Source organism: Prenolepis imparis, unplaced genomic scaffold (assembly GCF_030444845.1).
Source record: "Prenolepis imparis isolate NDT839.2.m4 unplaced genomic scaffold, iyPreImpa1.0 SCAF_6, whole genome shotgun sequence".
NCBI lineage: Eukaryota > Metazoa > Arthropoda > Insecta > Hymenoptera > Formicidae > Prenolepis > Prenolepis imparis.
In genome coordinates, this window is record NW_028141164.1 from 6,655,502 (window position 1) to 6,670,624 (window position 15,123).

General features: G+C 37.6%; 1 protein-coding gene across 1 annotated transcript in view; it reads left to right on the plus strand.

Moving 5' to 3' along the window:
• LOC145936957 (synaptogenesis protein syg-1) overlaps positions 1-15,123 on the plus strand; it is a 396,806-nt gene that overhangs the window by 4,999 nt on the left and 376,684 nt on the right. The window contains exons 3-4 of the mRNA XM_083039649.1: positions 6,153-6,656; positions 6,953-6,987. The gene's annotated coding sequence lies outside the window, so the exon portion shown is untranslated. The remainder of the gene's footprint in view (positions 1-6,152; positions 6,657-6,952; positions 6,988-15,123) is intronic.

Here is a 15,123-nt window from a genome sequence, read left to right on the forward strand (position 1 = left end):
GAACTCGCGAAACCGGCGATAAACGAAACAACAGCTGGAGAAAACGAGGGATGTCTTTGATTTTCTAATGGAATTTCAAAGCTGCTCTCCGTCGGGAATTTTCATTGATTCCCGTTGAACCGTTACTGGTTCCTCGAACCGTTACTGGCGAAAGAGTGGGTGCAAAGACGCCTTCCTAGTTTAGTTTAGGTAAAGGTAACGGCAACGAAAGAGGAAATAGAGCACCGAGTTCCGGCGCACACGATCGTTCTTCGTCGTTGTCGTCCTTGTCGTCCTTGTCGTCGTCGTCGTTGTCGTCGCTCCTCGTCGAGCGGAGCTTTGTAATTTTAATTATTTCATTAGTGGAAATCCTTCGAATATACAAAGAAAGGAAGGGACCGGAGGTGGGGTTTTCTCTCACGCCTAGAGGAATTCGTTCGCCGTTGTCGCTGCTTCTATTTTTCTTCTGTCGTCCTTCTTTTTCATCGCTCCTCTACCCCGCATCTCTTTCACCTCCGGATTTTCACTGACGTTGTCTATTCAACGAACAACATTCGTATCGCCCTTTATCTGCGATTAGTTTTCAGACGTGTCGCGAGCAATTAAGTTGATATATTTTCCATGAGAAAATTAATTTCAAATAAAAAAAAAAGACGCTACAAGTTCAGTCCCTCTATTGATTTTAATGACAAATTCTTTAACGAGAACGTTGGAGTATTATAATCGAGTTATTAATTTAACCAGTAAATAAGGCCCGCGAATTAAAATTTTATTAAAGCAAAGTCATTTTAAATTAAAGGTATTTTAAACTGATTATAAAGATTATGGATCCGTTACTTGATATTTTTTCTTTAGAACCTCAATACGCCAGAAGCCTCTTATTTTTAATCGGTAATTACTCGAAAAATGTACCTTGATACTTCGATATTTTCCTCGAGGAAAAATAGAAATCCGAATTCATGAGAGATTTTGTTATTAAAATGGGATAGAGAAAAAGTCGCAGCTTTCCCATTTCAGGGAGATACGCATCGAATTGATCATCTTCGTGAAATTCGCTTCGTCCTCATGAATTCGCGCTGAATGACAGCAAGTTGCGATGACAGTTATCGCGGCGAAGCGATCGCCGCAGATGCATCGTTGTCGTGACATTAGTCCGTAATAAAGCATGACGCGGATAATCCAATACAGGACATACGTAACAAGGGTCGAGCGTTTCTCGCAGTGCGCGCGGCGTAATTTAGGTACCATTGCCTTGGTCAATGGCCAATTCCTATTTTGGCTCGTCTCCAAGGGAACAGACAAACCAACGTCCGCAAGGGCGAAAGGGTATGGTTACAGTATCCGAGATTTCGCTATTCCATTACCGATCTCCGATCTCTTCTTCTCGCGTCCAAGAGAAAAATTGCAGTCCGAATCATCGAAGCATTCTTAAGTTATTATTAATTTGCTGCGAATTTTTTCTTTCTCACGTCTCTCTCCTCTCTCATCTATCCATTCGGGATCTTTCCGTTGCTTATGCAGAGTGTCATCCGACTCGCTTCCTTTCATCCTAGTCCTGTAACGGTCCTGAACGGCCCCGGGTAAATCGCATTCGAAGAGCCCTCTTTAATCCGGTCGCGAGGGCACGCTGCATCGAGTGCACCGTAAAATTTGTAATCGGTGCGAGCATTGTCGCCTTGAGTACCGTTCGTGGTAAGAAAGCCGCTTCTGTTCTGTCTTCTTCCTTCTTCTTTTCTCGTCGTTCATTCGTCTCTCTTTTCGAGCGCTCTCGCTTCGGGATTTCTATTCTCCCGCTCGTCTTCTTCGCGACGCGGGTCTTTCCGATCCGATGACGTAAATCCTTATCGTCCCACTTTTAATCTTAGTTGGAAATATATTTGTGGAAGATTGTGTAGAGAAAAAAAAGAGAGAAAGAGAGAGAAAGAGCATATAGTTACGCTGCAGCTATATATTTTTCCTCCCCGTCTCTTTTTTGCTCTCGATCCGCGCACTATGCACGCTGTTGATTTAACGTCAAAATGCGACAGCGCGGCTTGTTGGCATTGAAAAATGATCGAAGAAACGAACGAAAGCGAAACAACGCACGAACGACGTAACGCGTCCATGTATCATGAGAGAATATACCCGGGTCCTTATTGATATGCATGCGCGCGAGTGGGACTTTCCGACATGGGGTCAAAACCGACCGATGCAATGTGCGAAAGTGCCAAGTCGAATGACGGGAGAATGCGTTTATTATCCGATTGATTCGTATTCGATTGTGCGCTGCGTGCGTGTGTCTATGCACGTGTGCGCGCTAATGTATATATATATATATATATATATATATATATATATATATTGCAAATACGATGGCTCGATAGTTTTTAAATACCCTTGGGTAATCGCGTCGGATATTACGATCTGCGAAAGTGGACTTTGTTGAATTATTAAAATTATACCATGCATCGAGTTGCGGATAATTGATGCGTGAATTTTGGAACAAAGCAATTAAACGATAATAACGTAAGCACGCGCGGGAGAGGAGCGTGGAACAGAAAATATAGAGTTAAAAATATGTATATTGGTAATAAAATGCAATCTTCCACCCCTATGTATATATAACCGCGATTTTAACGGTGCAACGCGATTATTTGATGAATCGAAGATTGGAAGATATTTATTATTTTGGCCTACATCCTAAAAGCAAAAATCTGATGTTGCATTTTTAATTAATTACGGTCGCAATCTGCTGGCTCGATCTCCCCTTTTCTATTCTTGGTCGCGCATTTTTTTTTCTTTCTTTCTTAATCTTATCTCGGTATACATACAGTTTGCGTATTATTAAATATCGCATTGCAGGCGAAAGAAAGTACAATGTATAATCTGCACGGAGAACGGGAAAAGATTAGGCGTAATGGCTAACTTCCACCTGGCTGATAGGCGCTTACTCGCATTTAATTACGTCTATGGATCTGTTTACGAGTCCGACGAAAGAGGGGCGGGGAAGGGAGGAAATGAGAAAGAGAGAGAGAGAGAGTGAGAGATAGGAAGGCCTCGCGGAAGGGGTTCGGATATTCCCCGGAGGGCTCGTCGAGCCCTCACTATAATGCTCGTCGACGTAACGTGCCCCGTCAGTGACTCACCGGCTGTCTGTGTTCGTAGCTCATTATTAAGCCGCGCGCACGCTATCATAAATACTATATGTACGCATTGCCTTCACATATGTACGAAAATAAAAACGGTCTACTGGGGGTGATATACCAGGGTCGAGAAGGGGCGCTCGAAAACTTTGACTCATCGCGCTATCCTTGCTACTCGTGCCGCACTCGAAACAATTCTGTGTTAACCGTCCGTTTGACGTTTAATCGATATACTGAATATGTTGATTCGTGAACAATGTTTCTAACTGACTAAACGTTTCTTCAATTATTTAAATAATTTCTCATTTGACACGCAGGGTTTAAAATTATAAGCGAAATTATTTCGACAAAAATTTGACATTTATTTGGAAGAAAAACCGGAGAGAATTAAATTTCTTATAATATATGTAATATATGATATTTCTCTTTTGAATTATAATCTAACTATATAAGCTTTAACTTAATTATTGCTCTCTGTGGAGTGTATCTTATATCGTGGATTAGTTTTAGATAATTCGGTTTATCTTATTGAAACTGTATCGCTTGAAAAATATATTGTAGAAATACATTTATCCGCAATAGAAATAAGATAACGTAAATCTCTCTATATACAGTATTGCGAAGAAATTATGGTGATTAATATACATACACAGAATATCGTTATGTAAACGAATTATTAATAAATAATTCTCGTAATTATACAACAAAGCGCTCCGAGTGATTGAAACGTTCATTCGGTTAATAGTATATTAATCCAAGTTACGTCGATTTTACGTAACGGATTTGGTCAATGTAACTAGAACAGCCAGAGCGTAATGAACAAGTTTCTCGCGCGCACGTCCATTTCTCGATTGCTTGGCTTAAGGCGCAAAATGACAGAGTTGCAATATTTACATAATCGACTTTCCCGATTTTCAACCGCCAGCGTGCTCTGATTATCTGGACTAAACGAAAATGCAAAATGTTCTTTATATCACGCACGATGCAACGAGCCAGCCTATGTGCGTGCCAAGGCAAGCCGAAAGGCTACGCTATTTAGCGCACGCAACTCGAAAGCAAATCACTTGGCCGTGAACCGCACGTTACACTTCAATGATCCGTATTAAATCTCGTATATATATGACCGCAATATATACCCTCTATTATAAAGATCCTCTTTTTCTCGGCAACTCCTGTAAAAAAAGTAGTCTACTTACGCGCGGATATATAGTGCTTTTTTACCGCGATACTTATTATGTATCTGCATAATTGATACCTCCCGACAGAATCGTTCGAAACACATAGGAGAGAATTCATTCGCTTCTTCTTGGATTTCTGCATTTTGTTGAAAAAAAGGAGAGAATAACGCATGCAAAACTGTTTTGTATATTACAAATAATTACAAATATAATATAATTCTCCAAGAAATGCTTAATTAGATTGTTGACTTTTTTTTCTCAATAGAGAATATATCCTTGGCCCCGAGAAGAAATTTATTTGCAATTTCTTACGGGCCATTGTATATGCGGGATATGTATTCATTTTAATTATTTTAATTACCGTTCGATCTGCATTTACGGGATGCTCTGCAGCACTTCGTGCTTTAAAGAATTTTCTTAATGCGCGCACTGACGTGGAAACTGGGTTCGATAGCTTAATCAACCGATCTCCCTCAGGGAGTTTTTCCCTCCCCCTCTTTGGCGCTGATATAAAAATCGAGGGAAATACTTTCCTCATCGTTGCCGATCGGAATCCGTTCGAAAAAAACTTTACGAAATAATCCGTTCAGAGATTACTCTTCCAAATTATAAGTTAAATATTATTGAATGAGGCTATTATCTGTAGAAATGTGAATAATGATGCGAATCGTAGGGGATCGAATTTGGAAATGATGATATACTGGGCAAAGTTAGGAAAATTGAGAAAAGATCTTTTTCTTCGTCGTGATAAAGATTTAACAAATAATATTTATATCAATATTTTTTAATATTATCGTCGCAAAACATCCAACTTTTATTCGCGCGGTAATCGTGTCGCTAAAACGACCGATTTATACATCGAGTTTATTTAAAGTACCAGTTAACTAGACGCTGCGACATATAAATTCATTACGAGATCATCTTGAGATTATAGATCGAGTTTCTTGACGTTGATTAAATTTCACGAAAGGATGCTATATAGGAATGTTGCGTCGTCGCTACGCTACGTGTTACACACCGGATATTAAAGGTCAGCGTACATTGCTACAATGACCTTTTAGGCGCGCGCATTTGTCCGCCTGCCGGCGGGCGTTTGTGGACGTTGGTAGCCATTAATGGGATGAAAGCTTACCTGTGCTTAGCTTAGTTGGACAGGATGAAAGTTCTTGTTTGATCACTAACAACCAGTGAGCTATTTAGCATCGAAAAAGATACGAGGGATGCACGGTATAAAACTGTACATGTGTATACGGGGTTTGGAATACACTAGAGTACACTAAAGATTTTGCAATATCCTATTCTAATTCTAGTTATCATATTAACAGTCATAATTGCTTCGATTTCTCGCGAGATAATTTTATTTCTTTATGTTTTTTCTTTTTCATTTTTTCCCATGGTATAAACTTAATCGTACCTTAATTGCGCGATAACATTTTTTATTTCATGTAAATTTCTATAATGAGTTCATTTTCATTATTTGGGAAATATATGTATAATAATTTGTACTTTATGAACTGCAGATACAAGGATTGCTGAAATAGAATTTATAAGATAAATTATAAAAAAGCTAGATTAAAAATTAATTTTCTATAAATATATTTTTTAATTAAATATATTTTTAATCTGTATATATTATCCCGAGTCAAAATTTGTCTCCTACTTTTGACTTCAACATTCATCTACTTTTATATTTTAAGCAAACATTACTCTATTTTGAACTATTTAATCTATAGTTTTGATGAAAGTTTCTCTTAAATTTCTAAATGGAAACTATTGGTTTAATGTAATTCCAAAATTCATGATAATCTATGTCTATATCTATAATATATATATTAATAAATTTAATGTATTTTGTAATTTATTTTACTTACAGAAAATATATTGTAGCTGGGAAATATAGACAGTCTGAGAGGAGGACGAGGTCCAGGGGACATTGGGCGACAGCGGATCTCGCGCGTCTGTTTTTTATTGTGTCGCGGACGATTCGCGCGCGATTGTCATTAACATTTTTCGAGAGTGCCGTGTAAAGTATTGCGCATTCGAATTCGAGAGTGCCGTGAAAGTGTCGCGCGTCCATTTTTATTAATTTTCGGAAATGCCGTGCAAAGGCATTATTACGTAGTATTAACGTTAAACTTTTAAGAGACCCGTTTTATCGAATATCAGGATATCGGTTCGCGAACGCGGAATTCGGGAGTGCCGTGCGGATCTCGCGCGTCTGTTTTTTATTGTGTCGCGGACGATTCGCGCGCGATCGTCATTAACATTTTTCGTGAGTAAATGCAGTGCGTGAGTGCAACAAACTCCAGAGGAGAAGGACAATCTGAGAGGAGGACGAGGTCCAGGGGACATCGGGCGACAGCGGAGCAACTTTATGGTAATTTATTATTATTTGGATATTATTTTTTCTTAAATGTGTACACATACTATCTCTCTCTCTGTTTGATTTATTTATTTTAATAATTTAAAGAATTAGAGGAAACGGTTTTTATGGAATCTTAAAAGCTTGTATATTAAAAGAAGTTTTTTTTAAATTATTATATGATATCATCATCACATCATCTGTTTCTTATTATATGCATTAAATGTAAAATTTGATGTATATAATAATTTTTTAAATATTATTTATTTTGAATGTGGTTATAATTTAAATCTTATATTTGTATGTTACAGATTAACTTAGTCTACGTAGTTAACTCCATCGATCGGTGAGTAAATAATGAATTTTTATTTTATGCTAAAGGACGCTAATTATGTATAAGCAATAAATAGATTTTAATGTGTCTTAAATTTTTGTTTTTTTATTAACTTCTATTTATTGCACACAAAGATCTTTTTTTATATACTTCGCGTATTTCTATATTTAATAATTTCTTAATAATTTTATATTTATAACTGCATCCTTCCTATATTTTTATTTTACAAGTTGAAAAGATTAATATGTTTTAATAAATTAATAAATAAAATTCTAGTTGTTTTTGTAAAGCTTTATATATACATGAGTTGAGAGATTATTAAATACAAATAACTATATCGAACAAACTTGTATCGAAAGTGTGGAAAAAGTAATAGAAATAACGATGGAAACGGATGATCGAGATAACATGCTATGCATTTTTTATGTTGTTGGAAATATAATACCATGAAAGCGCTAATTTTAATTATTAATTTCTTATTAGCGATATTCCGGTTTGGTCCTGAACAACCTACTTCGTAAAAGATAAATTTTATTATTTTGTTGTTTTATTGTTCGTATTGTACAATCGCTATTTTATTATTCGTGAAATTTTAATGCACAGCCTCATGCACATTTTCCAATATTTCGATCGGTATATTATTATTTAAGTTTACTAGTATCCGATAATTAAAATAATTTTAACGCGTAACATTAATCGCGCTACAAAGCGCACGGATAGAATTTCTATTACTCCCAATAAATTTTAGAATCGATAGTTTATAAATTATTACGATCTGTACATCGCGCCGATATTAAATGAATATACGTAACATATATATAACTCATTAGAGATTTTGTAAATGTAAACCACATTATTATTAATATACAATTATTATCGGGCTAATCCTGTTTTAACTTATAAATAAAAATCCTTAATTTTATAAAATATTCGTGATAATTCGTTTCTCGCGTGCGAGAGTCAAATTACCTTTATTCTCGCTTATTATTCATTTTTCTCTCCCTCGTTTGTGCCCTTCAGAATTACTCGTGCAGCTGCTTTGACCTCATGAATATCGAGACATTGGCTGACTTGGTATATGCGAGCTTTCCCATTGAGTCATACAAACGTACGTGTTAAGTTGTATCCACATACTATACATGTGCCAATGATTGTCTCCCCTCGTCGTCGTCGTCGACTCATTATCTTTGTCAAATCGAGATAGGAGCGATGCGTCATACGTTGAATTTCCATGTAACACTTGCTCACATTGAAGATAATTAATTGGGTTAATGTCGGTATATTAGCCAGTTAGCGAGTGAAATAACAGTATCTATATATAGAACTGAAGACCCAAATACATTTTACTAGTTGTAAAAGAGCATAGATAAAACGGTATTATCAGTTTTCCGATACGTACATTTAATTCGAAAACGTTATATTGATTTTTAACACAAATATATACAGAGCACATGTAATATGTAAGAGGAACTAATTTATTTGAATTATATCTTGAATATTATCTTGATGTACTAGCAATTGAGATCGGGCAAAATAATAAAAGTTATACAAAACACGGATTTACGAAATAGATTTAAGATTAAATAAAAGTAAATTTAAAAAAAAAATATAAAGATGAAAACTTATTCGGGAGATTTTAATTTTATTGAAAAATGTATTTTATTGTGAAAAACATATTTTTATATGAATTAATTAGATAATTGTTAAATAATGTTTCGTGAACATGCGCTTACGTGAAATTAAATTTTATAATTGTGTTCAAAGTGCTTCTCGTATATTTCGACTTTCAAGGGTTTTCATTTAAAATTATAACTTCTCAAAAAGGGTTTTCATTTAAAATTATATCATTAAATCTTTCAGCAGATTTTCTGAACGTATTTTTACTTTAAATGTATTTTCTGAAAATCAACAGAGATCTCAGTAATTATGAGAATAAAATTCATGGGATTTTTTTAGTCCTTCAAAGATGTACCGAAAATATTGTTTCGAATGAATTATCGAGCGCGTTAATTGTCCAGCAAAACTAGAAACTTTCTAAATTTGTACTCTTCGGTGAACACGATAGGATTTTACGTAAACAGAGGATTAGCATCGCTCAGAACTGTGACACGGTCGCGTTACGTCATCGATTTCTATGCAACCCCCGTGTTTACGCACCGTGGCCCTTTATTTATTCTTCGTTTACATCGTACAAAGCAGTTCTGCTTTTCGGACTGTCAACGTGAGAACGTGACGCGAATTTGCACGTTTCGTCTTATTATCTCGATGCGACCGTATCAATTATATCTGAAGTTGTATGTAAATAATTGAAACGCGGTAATTAGTGTAGCAGACATGTAGCGTATTCCATGCGGGACAGACTTGCGCGCGATGTTTTCTAGAACATGGCATTCCTTCGCGAAAGACTCGACTTTGTCTTGTGAGTTATCGAATGTACGCAGTTCGACTTATATCTTATATCGAGTTACGAAATAGACATATATACCCGTTTACCTTTTTGCTCTTGAACAAAGAAGGCGGATGCTCCCGGAATAAAAGAGGAAAGAAAAAAGGAGGGATAAAAACACACACACGTACACATACACATGAAGGTGCGGCAGGATCCTTTCGTGTTGTCCGAAACCAATTTATCGGGATGACTAATAAAAATATCGTATCCTCTCGGTCGAGCAGATCGCCAGTAGACAAGCAGATGCGCCTATATCTATCCATGGAATGGATATATGGTGGTGATAGGGAAAGGACGAGACGAGAGAGCGAAAGTAGAGTTTGCTCCGGCTGGAAACAGGGAGCAGAAATGCTTTATGACGCGTCTAAACGACTGTGTGACTCTGCGTTTCTCACGATATCTTTCATTTTTATCGTTCTCTTTCAACGGCGCATTTCGTAACATCTCCCCCTTTGCCTAATTTCTTCCTTGTCGTCATCCACTTGTCGTCCGGCAATTACTTTCGCCCGTGCGTTTCGTTTCAAAATATTACGAAATGTTTGTATGCAAATTGAGAATTACTCGACTCTCTTCCTTAGCAATCTAGTAACGCGTATAGTTACTCTCTTTCTCTTTCTCTCTCTCTTTGTTTTCTTAGCTCTACAAAATTCACAGGCTCCGTCCATGATTATGTCAGATTCGCGGGAGTAATATGCTTAACGTAAGCGTAAACGGGGCTGCTCGCAATTTTACTAATTCATACGTCAGCATTTCTGGTTAATGCAATTTCCTCGAGCGGTAATATTACGAATTGTTTTCGCGGAACTTTCTCTTTGTACAATCTTCTTCCGGCGCATCTCGAATCCTTCCTGCCACCGGAGCAAATTCCATTACCTCTTAAATACTCGCGCGGACTCGTAAATAGTAAGAGCAGGAAACAACGAGTTTTTGAATAATTTTACGGATATAATTGCGGATGCGCAACGATTTCTGTGAGAAAAATAACGTTATGACGACGAATATACATATATATTAATATAATGGATTGAGTCGTCGTCGTGTACGATAATCGATTTTACTAATACATATCCGTGCTTATCAATCCTCGATATCTTTTGGCAACAAAGGGAGCTCGTTCCGAGGAGTCATCCTATACCGAGAATCACACAACATCGAGTCTCTTCTGCCCGTCCTTGCGGAGTACGATTACGAATGAGTCACACTCGCGTTTAATTGAACAAGAAGAGAGACCGCGCCGCCCGTAGATATCACGGTAGAATTCTTCGAAATTTAAGGGATCCGAGAATAGTCATTTCCTCCGAGAGTCATTAGAGGTTACGCGATAACGAAGATGAATCCGTACAGATACGGCCACCGTATTCATGGGAATGAATTCGTGCAACGAGTACGTCTTCACGACTCGTCCGCGAAAAAAAAGAAAATCGATCGCGAAAGTATTAGCCGAGATATCCGTCGTTGAGTGACAATATCACGCTTCGATGGTGGGTCCCTCACGGGCATCGCCCAAGGTTCGATAACTGAAAGTCGACACGCATTGTCGTTCGTTTTCGCGTCGGGGTTGGCGTCGTCATGGGACTCTTCGTCGTGGAACTACGCCAAGAGCTACGTCGTAGAGACTTCGTTTCCAGCATACCGGGGAAACGGGCGAACGCCGTCGAAGTACGTAAGATGGAACGACGTATTTATTTATAGGACCGTCGAGAGCGTAAGAAGACGTTCGCGCCGCCATCGTAACTCGCCATACGGCCGCGCGGTAATGGCGATTTTATGTTGCGCCGAGGTGCCTCCTTACATCGTCGTATGCGTCGACGATGTGTGTGACCCCCTTTTTCCACGGCCCTCTTCTCCGTCCGTCGTCATCTTCGTCCTCCGTCCCCTACGCGGCCATCGTCACTCTCCGGCGGCGTATTACGGAAAAGGGAAACTTCTGGAGACCGCGGGGGGATCGGGTCTTAGCATCTTTCTCCCCGTCGTTTCGCCATATCCCGCGGGAAGAGGTGCGTCGTTCATCATGGCTTCCCTCGATTATCCCACGGGAGGCATGTGTGCGCGCGAGCGCGCGCACGCCAGTTTCCGGTTGACGCAACGCGTATTTCGCTCCTCTGCTTTTGACGCTCCTCTCTTTCATCCGCTGGCATGGAAATTAAATAAAAGAGCCCAAAGAGCCGCGCGCGCGTCTTTAATTACCGCGGTCGAATAAATTGGAATAGTTTTCGATTGATATGGTTCGCGCCAAATTGAAAATTTTGACGTATATTCTTCTCCTTCTTCTGATGGAACGTTTGGGTCGCGTCAATGCATCTAATGAGCTTTTCATTATCTCAAGAATGTGTTAATAGTTAATATCATCAAAAAACTTTAAGAGTTATTTAGCTGCTTAGTCTTGTTGATTTGTGTTTCTTTTAATTCGCAATATTATGTGCTTTCTTTTGTTGATATACTTTTTACATGAATATTATGAAAATATCAATTAAAAGACATGAATGTTTTTAAAAATTTTAATAAATTTAAAATTAGATAATTTAAAAATTAAGATAATTGAAAAATTAGATAAATAATACTCAATTAACGATGAAAATAAAATAAAAATAGATATATAAGCTCTATTAGATAAACAGAAATTGATATTGTTAAACCGGTTGAGAGAATTAAAATGGCTTAATGTATTGCGTGCTTTTAATACAAAATGTGTGATACTGTGTTATTTGTTTAGTAAACTCAATTTTATCGATTGAAAAAGTTTTCAGAAATGCACTTTGTTAGTAAAGATGGCCTAATGGTTATTGAAATGACTACATGCGTGTCACTCTGATACATTAAATAATCAAATAAGCAAAAGTACATCCTCAATAATTATAGGGACCATTGTAGTGTCACACACTTGATGGATATCTATGGTCATTGAGTGTATGCTCATAATTAAGATTGAGCCATGTGGTGATTCCCATGAGAGAAAGAGAGATTTTCAACCTAATTCATACTAGAGAGTTTCTTTTATTATCTTGGGTGAAAATTGGCTGAAAATTCAATTAAATTTTAAAGACGAGTCATGCCTTTTGTGTATTAAGACTTTGATCTCGTATTCAGATATTCACGATTGCATATATATATTTGACAGGATGTTGCTTGCGGAAGAGAGTATATAAGCGGATGTAGAAAGAAGTATGTACACACACATGCGTGCATATATCTCTACGTTTTGTTTTGTTCTCATTCTTCGAGAATTTGCTGTTCGACGAATTAGAGGGGCAGGGGGGAGGAGAAGGCAAGTAGATGACCCCTGCTGTGACCCTCCCGTGTTGTTGTTCATATGCATGGGAATTACTCGCCGTGTATAAAAGCTGTATTCCCATACGGGTCGCAGAAAATATTTCGAAGTCTCGTCGGGATGAAGAAAACCCCCTTTCGTTCCTTCTCCTATATAACGTTGGTTTTGTCCGTAATGGCCGTGGACGGAGTGATTTATGCAGCGCGGCCCGGTCGGAGATTCGCGGGGCGAGAGGGACGAAAGGTCGGCGGAGGGTCGACACAGAGTAGATAGGCAGGAGGGGGAGAGGAGAGGGATGCTGGGGGAAAGAATATTCATACCCGGAGGGTGATGCGGAATTCAGTTTCAGTCGACGGTAATTAGAATATCGTAAAGTTGGCGAGAAGTGATATGAATAGTTGAGTATTATTTGTTTGCCTTTCCGGGTGCGCTTTAAGTAACGATTCCCGTTGTGAAATGATTTTCTCGCGTTCCTTCCTTTTGGCCGGCGCACCCCTTGAATATTTGAAAGAACCGCACCGTGCGAAGAGAGAGCTAAACCGAAAAGTAAAAAAAAAAAGAACAAACGTGATGGTGACGATAAATATTAAACTGTCGCGCGCGACCGCGAGAATTTCCCATATTCCTATTTCTACGTTCAATTGTCGGAATTTTTTTAAAAATTGTATATCAATTATGATGTTTGGGAATTCTTTGGGGAGAGGAGAGGTAAAGCTCTATCAATTATATCGGAACTTTGTGAGGTAGAACTTTGCCAGGTGCCGAGGATTGCATTGAGTTAGTATTAATAACTCCGGCTACTATCCACTGGCTTATAATCGCTAATCTCTATGACCCTGTATAAGTATCTCTTTAAGCCCTTGACGACATCGAGCATTTAACTTTCGCGGAAGTAGCCGAATTAGCATATTAATCGATTTCGGAAACATTCGCGCATGCTCGCGCGTGTGGTCGAGATAAGATTAAGACGTTATTCCTTTCATCAATTCTTTGCATTTTGATCGGCTTACATAACTCGAATAAAACGTCGCGATGATAAATCAATAATTATTAGCACTTTCATAAATTTTTTAACACTATTAATTGCAATGAATCGTTATAGGATAAAATATTCGAACGATAGATACTATTTTTAAAATTAAGAAATAATTAAATTGTAGACCTCTATAATTAAACTGTAGATTTCTTAGCAGCTATATAGAAAATGAATAATAATTGTAATTTTTATATTTTATTTTTTATTCAAATATGTGTATAATGGATTGGCATTTCTGGAACAACAATTAATAGTTAACGTCTTCTATATATATGCTCATTAAAATTATTTTCTGTAGTTAAATTTTGTCTAATTTTACTATATTTTTATTAGTTTTAAATAAACAGTATAACAAATAGATTGCAAGGACGCGTCCACGCGTAGAATGAAGTCAATATATTTTCTTTGAACGATGATACGTATAGCTGGGAAAAGTACACTGTTCCGCAAGACGCATTATTTGATCCTATTCTATTTGCCACATACTATAATAGATAAGCTGTAATGATGACAAATGACGCATTTCTTATTTACACGAAGGGAACTCGTAAGCCTGAAAGTGCGGGTGTGGCTATAATTTCTGCTCGATCCGGGCTCTCGTGTCTAATGCCGGAGTGAGTGGCAAATTGTTATTACGGATACCATGTATCTCTGCTTTTATTTGATGACGAAGGAAAAAAGGAAATTATGTGCAAATGTATAGAGTCCGCATTTGAGATTATCTGCGCTGTCTTGTTATTTCTCTGAAAGATAATATTTTCGGGGAAATAACAATGTCTTCCTATGTATATCTATTTTCATGCACGTTATTATGAATATCTTTATCTCAACAATTTATATTCTCTTTACAAATCGCTCTTTTCTGCAATATTGTAACAAAGGCTCGCCGGGACATTTGATATTGCTAAAATTTTGACGTTTCTCGAGGCTTGTTCTGTAATAATACGCGTCTACATTTGTCACAAGAAAATAAAATTAATTTTATTTTTTATTTATTTTTTTATTTAACATATAATTGATGCATCCCATTAATATTTATCTACAAGAAACATCGACATAAGTGATTCGTCACGCGCAAAAAAAAACTCGCAATTTCGAGTAATAGAATGGGTCTTGAATGTCGATCGAGATAGTCATAAGTCAGGTTTGCATCGAGTTATAGGGCATAGGTCTTTGTAGCAGCAGCCGACCAGCCGACTCGTTGTGGGAGCGATTTAACCCCCGTTGACCCTGCCAGGCCACTGACGCGATATTACGGTTTCTTTCCTCGTCCATTAAAATATGCCTGTGCACGCACCGCGTGCAAGCTAAAGTCGCATTTATACAGTCGATTCATGATATGATTATTTCGGATAAATTATCCATAAGTCGATAATACGTCAATAAATTTTTAGT